Source organism: Mytilus galloprovincialis, chromosome 6, assembly GCF_965363235.1.
Source record: "Mytilus galloprovincialis chromosome 6, xbMytGall1.hap1.1, whole genome shotgun sequence".
Taxonomy (NCBI): Eukaryota; Metazoa; Mollusca; class Bivalvia; order Mytilida; family Mytilidae; genus Mytilus; species Mytilus galloprovincialis.
Window position 1 is genome coordinate 20,673,619 of NC_134843.1, and position 8,598 is coordinate 20,682,216.

General features: G+C 31.4%; 1 long non-coding RNA gene across 1 annotated transcript; it reads left to right on the forward strand.

Moving 5' to 3' along the window:
* The first annotated feature begins 1,595 nt into the window (after window positions 1-1,595).
* On the forward strand, window positions 1,596-2,274 carry LOC143078029 (uncharacterized). Its single transcript, XR_012979006.1, has 2 exons — window positions 1,596-1,699; window positions 2,179-2,274. It is a non-coding gene; the product is annotated as an uncharacterized LOC143078029 (long non-coding RNA).
* Window positions 2,275-8,598: the final 6,324 nt, after the last annotated feature.

Consider the following 8,598-nt stretch of genomic DNA (forward strand, 5'->3'; position numbering starts at 1 on the left):
TTTCAAAAATTGCTGTTTTTTCCAGTTCGAAAATACTATTCATTCTGGAAAGCTTTTCGTTGACCTTCTTTAAGTGAAAAATATTATCAGGTTTGGTGGCTACATTCCTTGCATGTGACGTATTTAATAGAAAAACAGTAAAATCACAAAAATACTGAACTCCAAGGAAAATTCAAAAAGAAAAGTCCCCAATCAAATGGCAAAATCAAAAGTTCAAACACATCAAACGAATGGATAACAACTGTCATATTCCTGACTTAGTACAGACATTTGCTTATGTGGAATATGGTGAATTGAACCTGGTTTTAAAGCTAGCTAAACCTCTCACTTGTATGACAGTCGCAACAAATTCCATTATATTGACAACAGTGTGTGAACAAAACAAACAAAAACAATAAAATGTCACAAATAGGGGTAAACAGTCTAATTCGGTAGGTCACATTCGTGAAAAGGGAACGGGATTGTTGTTACGACATAAGGAACATATCCAATATCATCTGTGACTATGACTTGGTTTAAAAACATTTTTCATGTAAGGAAATTAATGCATTTATCAATTTTGCGCATGCACGAACTATTTATAGACATACAGAGTTGGTTACTTTTCTTCCTATTGTTTGCTTCAACTAAATGTTATGAAATTTATACACAATGCTTATAATTACAAAAGGGCCTTAATGAAATTAATCATGCATCTGTATGCGGAAGTTGACTGGTGCATATTGTTACAGGCAGGGAATTTGCGGCCCCAAAACACATTCTCAATTTAATTAAACCATGTTCATTTACAGGAATAGCCTAGTATAGAAAAACCTCCTGTCTGAAACCGCCTTCAATATATTTTTTTAAATCTAAATTTAATTAATTTTAAAGAATTAATAAATTGAAGAAGGCGGGGTTATGTTTACAATGTATACGGATCTTCAATTTAAAAAAAAAATTCTGAATGCTCAGATTTTTTCTTTTTTTTCCCATTTCCATTACAACATGTACAATAAGGTAGTGATTTAAAATAAAAATAAAAATAATCTGATTAATCGTGTCAAAAAACTAAATAAATTTGTTTGTGCTTTGCACGTACAATATTTTTTACTTAAAAAGAAAACCAAGAATTTATATGCCCCACTTACGATAGTAGATGGGTATTATGTTTTCTGGTCTGTTCGTCCGATGGTAAAATTGTCCGTCTGTCCTTTTTCAGGTTAAAGTTTTTGGTCAAGGTCGTTTTTTATGAAACTTAAGTCCAATCAATTTGAAATGTAGTTCACATGTTCCCTATGATATGATCTTTCTAATATTAATGCCAAATTAGATGTTTGACCTCAATTTCATGGTCCACTTAACATGCATGTAGAAAATGATAGTGTGAGTGAGGCATCCATGTACTTATTGATACATTCTTATTAGATTTGTATTGTTTAGTTGCTTCATTACTGATGTATTATACCATTTAACCCATCATTGATTATCTTTTTTTTTATTTTTATATGGTTATTGCCCGTTCTTTTTGTGACCTGTATAAAACCGTATATACATTTTTGAAAGTCATTTGATACATAGGAATTATTTCAATTGAGTATTTTATCTATTTGGAAGTAGAATGGAGAATTATCTTTGCCTAGTTGACTATGCTCTACTGATATGATAGATATGCCGATGTCTAACTTAGAGATCTTGATTAGGTTGGGAAATATATCAGGTATGTAGTTATTCTTACAGACATATCATAAAACAAATATGTTATAGAGAAAACATTGAAATTAGCCATATGTTGTCGAGACAGCAACAAAACAACATTTTGATAGTAATATTTGAATAAATAACTTTAAATGGCCTTAAAAATTACTAAGTAGATGTATTCATGTATATTGTTGAATTATGCTGAAAGTATTTACTAGTTCATTTGACTTGAAAAATACTTATCAATATTTAAGGTTTTACAAAACACACTAGACAAATTGCAAGATAGCAATTATGGAAGAGTCACAGTTGCAAAAAACATAAAATCTATGAAAACAGCTATTCATTACATTTTTTTTATCCATTTGATATTTGTTGTCTTGATTTTAAACTACCAGTAAGCTTTAGATATTTAAATATAGAAACAACCTAACAGCACACACAAATTTCAACAATTTTATTTTATTTTTCAAATTGGTGTTTTGTGGTTTTTTATAGATGTAGAAGTAGAAGAAACAACAGTGAAAAAAGAATGAGAGTCATCATTTTAATAAACATTTAGCTTGAAATTGAAATAAATCTATTTTTTCTTTATTATATATTTCAAATATGAGCATTGGGATAAACTTTGATGAGACAGCAAGCCAGCAGCACAATCCCAATAGCTATTTAGAGGTTTTCAAACTTCATGCAACAATGAAATTTGTGTGTTTTTTTAATATAAATTAAATTGAAAGTTAGCAACTCTTTCAGGCTTTGGTGCAACTTGCACGGTTTCAGATTTATAGCTTCAGAACTTGTTTATGAATGATTTATTTATTCCACATTTAGGATGGATATAACAGTATACAAAGAAGGAGATGTGGTATAATTGCCAATATGACAACTGATTTTATATGTTTTGAAATATCTTCTACTCTTGTCTCGTTATGTCTTTCATCCCACTTCATATTGACTTCTCTCTGTGTAATTATATTGGTTTCGATGGTGACTGAGTGATATTATATTATGTAAGTCTTTTTTCTTTAATTTCTTTTATGTTTTTATCAAATTGTATTCTTTTAAAGAGTCATTGCATTTTAAATGATATGCATTGCTCAGAAGTTTCCTTGGTATGAAATATTTTTATTTTCTGCACTTCAGTCTGTGCTGATATATGATGTTGGGCTACTGCCACAACCATGTTCATGCTCTTTACTGTCCCGAAACAATCTAATAATTATCAATAGTGATTCATTATATGTATTAGAAATTACTTAGGTATATTAAAATGGCAAAATGCCAATTATTTAGTCTAATTGCCATATTACCGAAAAGAGCAGATTCCCCCAGGGAAGAAAACGCGCCAAAGGGGGAGATAATGCCCTTAAAAAATCTGCCGTATCGATGACAAAAAAGTAATTGCATTTTCTTACCAGGCAATAAGTATGCTTCAAATTGGTGTACACAAATATTCATCTTCTGTTAAATAAGCTAAAGCTGCCGGGTCACTACTAGTAGTCTAGTTACACGGAATTTCTTTGGCATTGAAAATCATTTGCCACATGTTTCCCCGGTCTTCAAATGATGTCAAATTTCTTTGTAAAAGGTCATTGTCTGCTTCTTTGGTGACAGTAATAAACAAACATCGGCAAATCATTTGATCTCTAATAAAATTGCTGTTTGTTGCTGTCGTTGATGAAGACCATGAGCAGTAATTATCCAAGTACTGTGCCTTAGGTACACCAATGAGTACTGGCATTTGAATTGCCTCCATCTAGAATAGATTTTCTGTAGTATAGGAAGGATCGAACCTGTTGGTTTTAGTTCCGTATTATTTCAACTTATGAGTAGGCAGTGATGTGACATACTTTAACAAAATCAGAAGGATAATATCTACTTGACAATGCCCTTTTCATGCATGGTAATGATGAGTTGAGATTCGCAAAATCCTTTTTTTGGAATCTTGGTAAGTAAGAATTTTTATTTCTGTCTGTTATTAAACCTTGCATTGTAGTTGAGGTAAGAGATGAATGTCTATAATTCTAGATTAAATGCCTTTTATCTGAATTACAGTACGTCCCCAGTATTCAGTGATGTTTGAGACAGCTCAGTAAGAATGGAAGCAAGTTGTTCTGCTGCAGTTTTAAACGTAAAAGATGGCATTGAAGCAGCACCAGTTGCTTATATCTATGTTCCATCTAATTGATCTTTGTCATCTGGTTTCTGGTAAATAGTTGTCTCATATGCTATCATTTTACTAGTACATCTTATTTTAATGCAAGTAGACTTAGTATAACTAAACTGCTTAAACAAGAGGGAGCTATATCATTTACAATATCAAAAGCTGTCATATAATCCTGATTAGATCCTCATAAAGAGTGAACATTTATCCTTTTTCCCATCAAACGTGTACTTGTAATCTGTTTAACCGAATGTTTTTTCTTGTAAGTTTGCTTAATTTGTGGTGTTTTTTATAGTACAAAAATCTCACGTCAGAAGACATAAACTGTAATTATCCAACAATAGAAATGGATGAAATATATCATGGTTATTCAACTTGAAAAGAGAGGTCACACAATTATTCTGAGATGCCTGTCTGTACAAATTACTGATACTGAAATAAATCTGCTGTTAACTGAAAGTAGAATGCATGATAATTGGAACTAAAATCCGTACCGAGAAAATATTGATTCGAGAATGATTTTGTAAGTAAATAAAAAAAAAATATTAAAGCATTACAGAACTTTAGGATGTAAATATGGTCTTGTAAGCGACAATAAACGTCACCGTCTCTAGTCAATATCGTTCTTTCATGATAAGTGTCCTTGAAACGCGTAAAAAGGGGCGGTTTGAGTTTGGGTATGGGATTTATAAACTATATGTAATAACAAAATTGCAATATCAAACGGAGGTAATGTAATATATCCGTTCTAGGTGGCACGGTAGTATTTCCTGGCCATAAGGGATAATGATAGCCTTTTTAGAATTTTCACCACTTTCTAACACTGCAAAAAATTCTACATTCACAGTTAACTGAAGTATTTTCATTTTACCATTCAGAAATGAATTTGGATATGTACCATGACCGTTTACTTTTTTTGCTATTTTTAAAATCCTAAGGCCACTAGTACTTTTAGGTCTTTTATGGTGCAGTGAATGCAAAATTTAAAAAAATTCTCAAAAATTCATTTTCATCTGTATATAAAATTATTTCATATTTTTCTACACCTGATTCATCACTCAGTTTGGGAAAGTATGTTCAGTTGATACTGTATTTTTTGTCCAATCACACTGTTTAGATACATTTACCTAAGTAGGGTTCACAAAAGAGCAACCTAAATTCTGGAAAGCAAATACTACCGTGCCACCTTAAACAAGACATAACAAACTTGAAACCAGTCATGACACCTATGATGAATTGACTTCTTATTTTGGAACATATTACAATAAAGAATATTAGTCTGCATTCATTTCCTACCCAAAAAAAATGAAACATTACATCCCTACCCCATCTGGCAGATTTTCACTTTTTTTTCATCTTACCATTTTTACTCAAGGAGTGAACAAAACCCAAATATATGATGTTTCAAATCAACACAGAAGTCAAACATGATGATTCAGGAGGAATTAGTGGATTGCCAACTCTCTCTAAATATGGTTAATCTGACTGAAAGAAACAGTTTTAGAACCAAATCATGAAAACTGGTATTAAAGTCCATTCCACATTTTACAGCATGCCTTATATTACTTTAAACATTTTCAGATTATGAGAATAATACAACAAGAGTCTTTAGATTGCAGTTAACTATTATTCCAAAATCTGTTTGACATTACATGTACTAGAACACATCTCTAAGTTGACTGTTTGTCTATTTCTCATGTATGCATTTAGTTAAATTATGTCCCCTTACATAATCAATTTGCCTTTATTGTGCTTTTCACTGTCAGAAAATCTTAACAACTAATGGTATTTGCATGGAAAATGAATAAACCATTTAATCTTGCTTATATCTCATCATAAATACATTCTTTGTCAAAAATAAGGTCTATTCAATGTAAAGAAACCCCTATTTCTATCCCTATTTCAGACCAGTATGAGAGCTTAATGAATAAGTAAGGACCCCTTAACCACTTACTAGTTCCCCAAAAGCTCCAACTGGTGTCATGTTACATCAAAACTACAAATTAAACCTCAATAAAACTAGTATAGCTGTATTTGTGTTCAAAAAAATAACAAATTATGCAATTTATTTATTTCGGTGAAAATAATAGGATGTACATGCAACCAAAGAATATCGCGTCTCAAATTTCAGTGGTTGCACATGTGTCAGACACTGTGAAAAGTCAAAGCGAGCATTTATAATTAAAAATGTAGTGCAAGTTACATGAAAATAATGAATTTCTACTTTCTAGGTAATTTTTTACATTATTACCTACAGATCAGGCAAAATTTGCTGAATCAGCAATTTTTACTCTCAGGGGTGGAATTTAAGGCTTGTTTTTATCATAGTTGCCCTTAATCAACTTTGTATTGATAAACTTACAAATTGCATAGGTAAAAAAAGTTCCTTTATTGATTTAGTGTAAAAATATATATCCCCCTTAAGGTGGCACGGTAGTATTTCCTGGCCATAAGGGATAATGATAGCCTTTTTAGAATTTTCACCACTTTCTAACACTGCAAAAAATTCTACATTCACAGTTAACTGAAGTATTTTCATTTTACCATTCAGAAATGAATTTGGATATGTACCATGACCGTTTACTCTTTTTGCTATTTTTAAAATCCTAAGGCCACTAGTACTTTTAGGTCTTTTATGGTGCAGTGAATGCAAAATTTAAAAAAATTCTCAAAAATTCATTTTCATCTGTATATAAAATTATTTCATATTTTTCTACACCTGATTCATCACTCAGTTTGGGAAAGTATGTTCAGTTGATATTGTATTTTTTGTCCAATCACACTGTTTAGATACATTTACCTAAGTAGGGTACACAAAAGAGCAACCTAAATTCTGGAAAGCAAATACTACCGTGCCACCTCTAGCAACACTAAGCACAAATTAAAATACATTTACCAACCGTTGTTTTGTTAACCTACTAATTTAACTTAACAGATTTTATCTAGTCTTATCATTTAATTACCTTTTAAAGTCACAGAAACAAAAGATTCAAAATTCAGTTAAATTATCTATCTTGTTAATCAAAAAAGTAATTGTTACAGCTGTAACAATTACTTTTTTGATTAACAAGATAGATAATATATATATCACCTAGGTTGTAATAAGTAAACAGCAAACCTGATGTTAATTTAATATCACGATTCTAGATGTTATAAAAACACATTATGGAAATTCAAGATTTTATAAATTATCTTCGTCAAAGTGGTGAAATCAAATTTGAGAATTATGCAAAGTTTCAAAACGTGTTGGAAGCAAAAACTTGTCATCTTTTTCTTCCCCAATCAAACTTGAAATAACAGGCAACAATTCACGAGAAGATATTTAAGGATTGTGTCAAGCAAGCTGCAACTAACTGCCATGCAGATGATAGAATTTGGAAAGAGTTTGAATGGTTTTTCCGCGAGTACTGCAAAGCAGGTGGCAACCTTAAGCAGTATGGTGACGGAATGCGACAGGCGGCATTTGTAGCGTGGAACACTATTCGATATATTCAAGACCAAGCAGATGTTGGAAATTTTGGAACAACACTTGAAAATGCAATATTTCCGGGTCTGAAAGAACATTTGCTAGTAGATTTTTCCCAACCAAGCATCCTTTACGAATTAAAATTTACTGAGCTGGACAAAGATGAGTATGAAAAGGACTGCTTGGTGAACGATGTTGTCAAAGCAGTCATTCATTTCCTTGTTTCAGGACTTAAACCAGATCGTGCAAAACTTGGGGTTCTGGTTTTTAACTGGAAAATCAATTCGGTAGTCTTTAATGCATCCGAAGCACATCAAAACGCAGAACTAGTTTCCATTTTAAAAGAAAAACTTTCTCCTGGTAATGAGGAACACGATAAAAACATAGAGCAAGAGTAAGAAGAACCTAGTTAATAACCATGAAGGATAACTAAATCATAATGTTTATAAAAGTACGAGGTACAAAGGAACGATGCATTATACAAATTAAAATAAACATAGTAACAATAAGTGTTATTGGCATTATCACGTGAAACTGGATGTTCAAGGGAGCAGTGTGATATTGATTAATCGTTTGTAACTGGTAATACTAATACATGTATGTATTCGTGTGATTGTATGTGAAAAGAAAAGAAAAAAAAATGCAGTATGCAGTTATATCAATTACCCAACGGAATTTCATTAGGGAGACGGATTATAATATTTTTTTCTTGTTTCCAAAACCCTGTATTAATATTGTATACATCTGGCATTTGTGTACTTTTGAGAATTTTTTTTACTTAAAACTAATTTTAAACGTCAGAATTTCAAAATATTGGTTTGTCAAACGCGATCTTTTCAGTTTTAAACTTCTTTTTTTTCAGCAGTTACACTTACATCTGCCCCAGTCTATACTGTTCGTGTATTACAGTTGATACGAATAGTGAGAGCATATTTCCATTGGGAATATTTCATTAACAGAAAGATGACAAACTTGCACGCATTGAAATGTCTCGCCTCGTTTAATAAATATAACAGATTTTATGATGATTGTCTTAAGTATAAAAGTTTAACTACAATTATCGCATAAATTTAAGATTATCAATGATCCATGCCAATGAGATCAAAGCCAGATCAACCAAACCAGTTAGACATGTAAACATTACAAGAATTCCATACACCACCTATAGTTGACTTCTAATATTATTACTTATACTGTCTAAGAAACAGAACAATAAAACTTAACATTAACAAATGAACAATGAAAATGAAGTCAAAGTAAATAATGCATGCCACACAGACATGCTCCT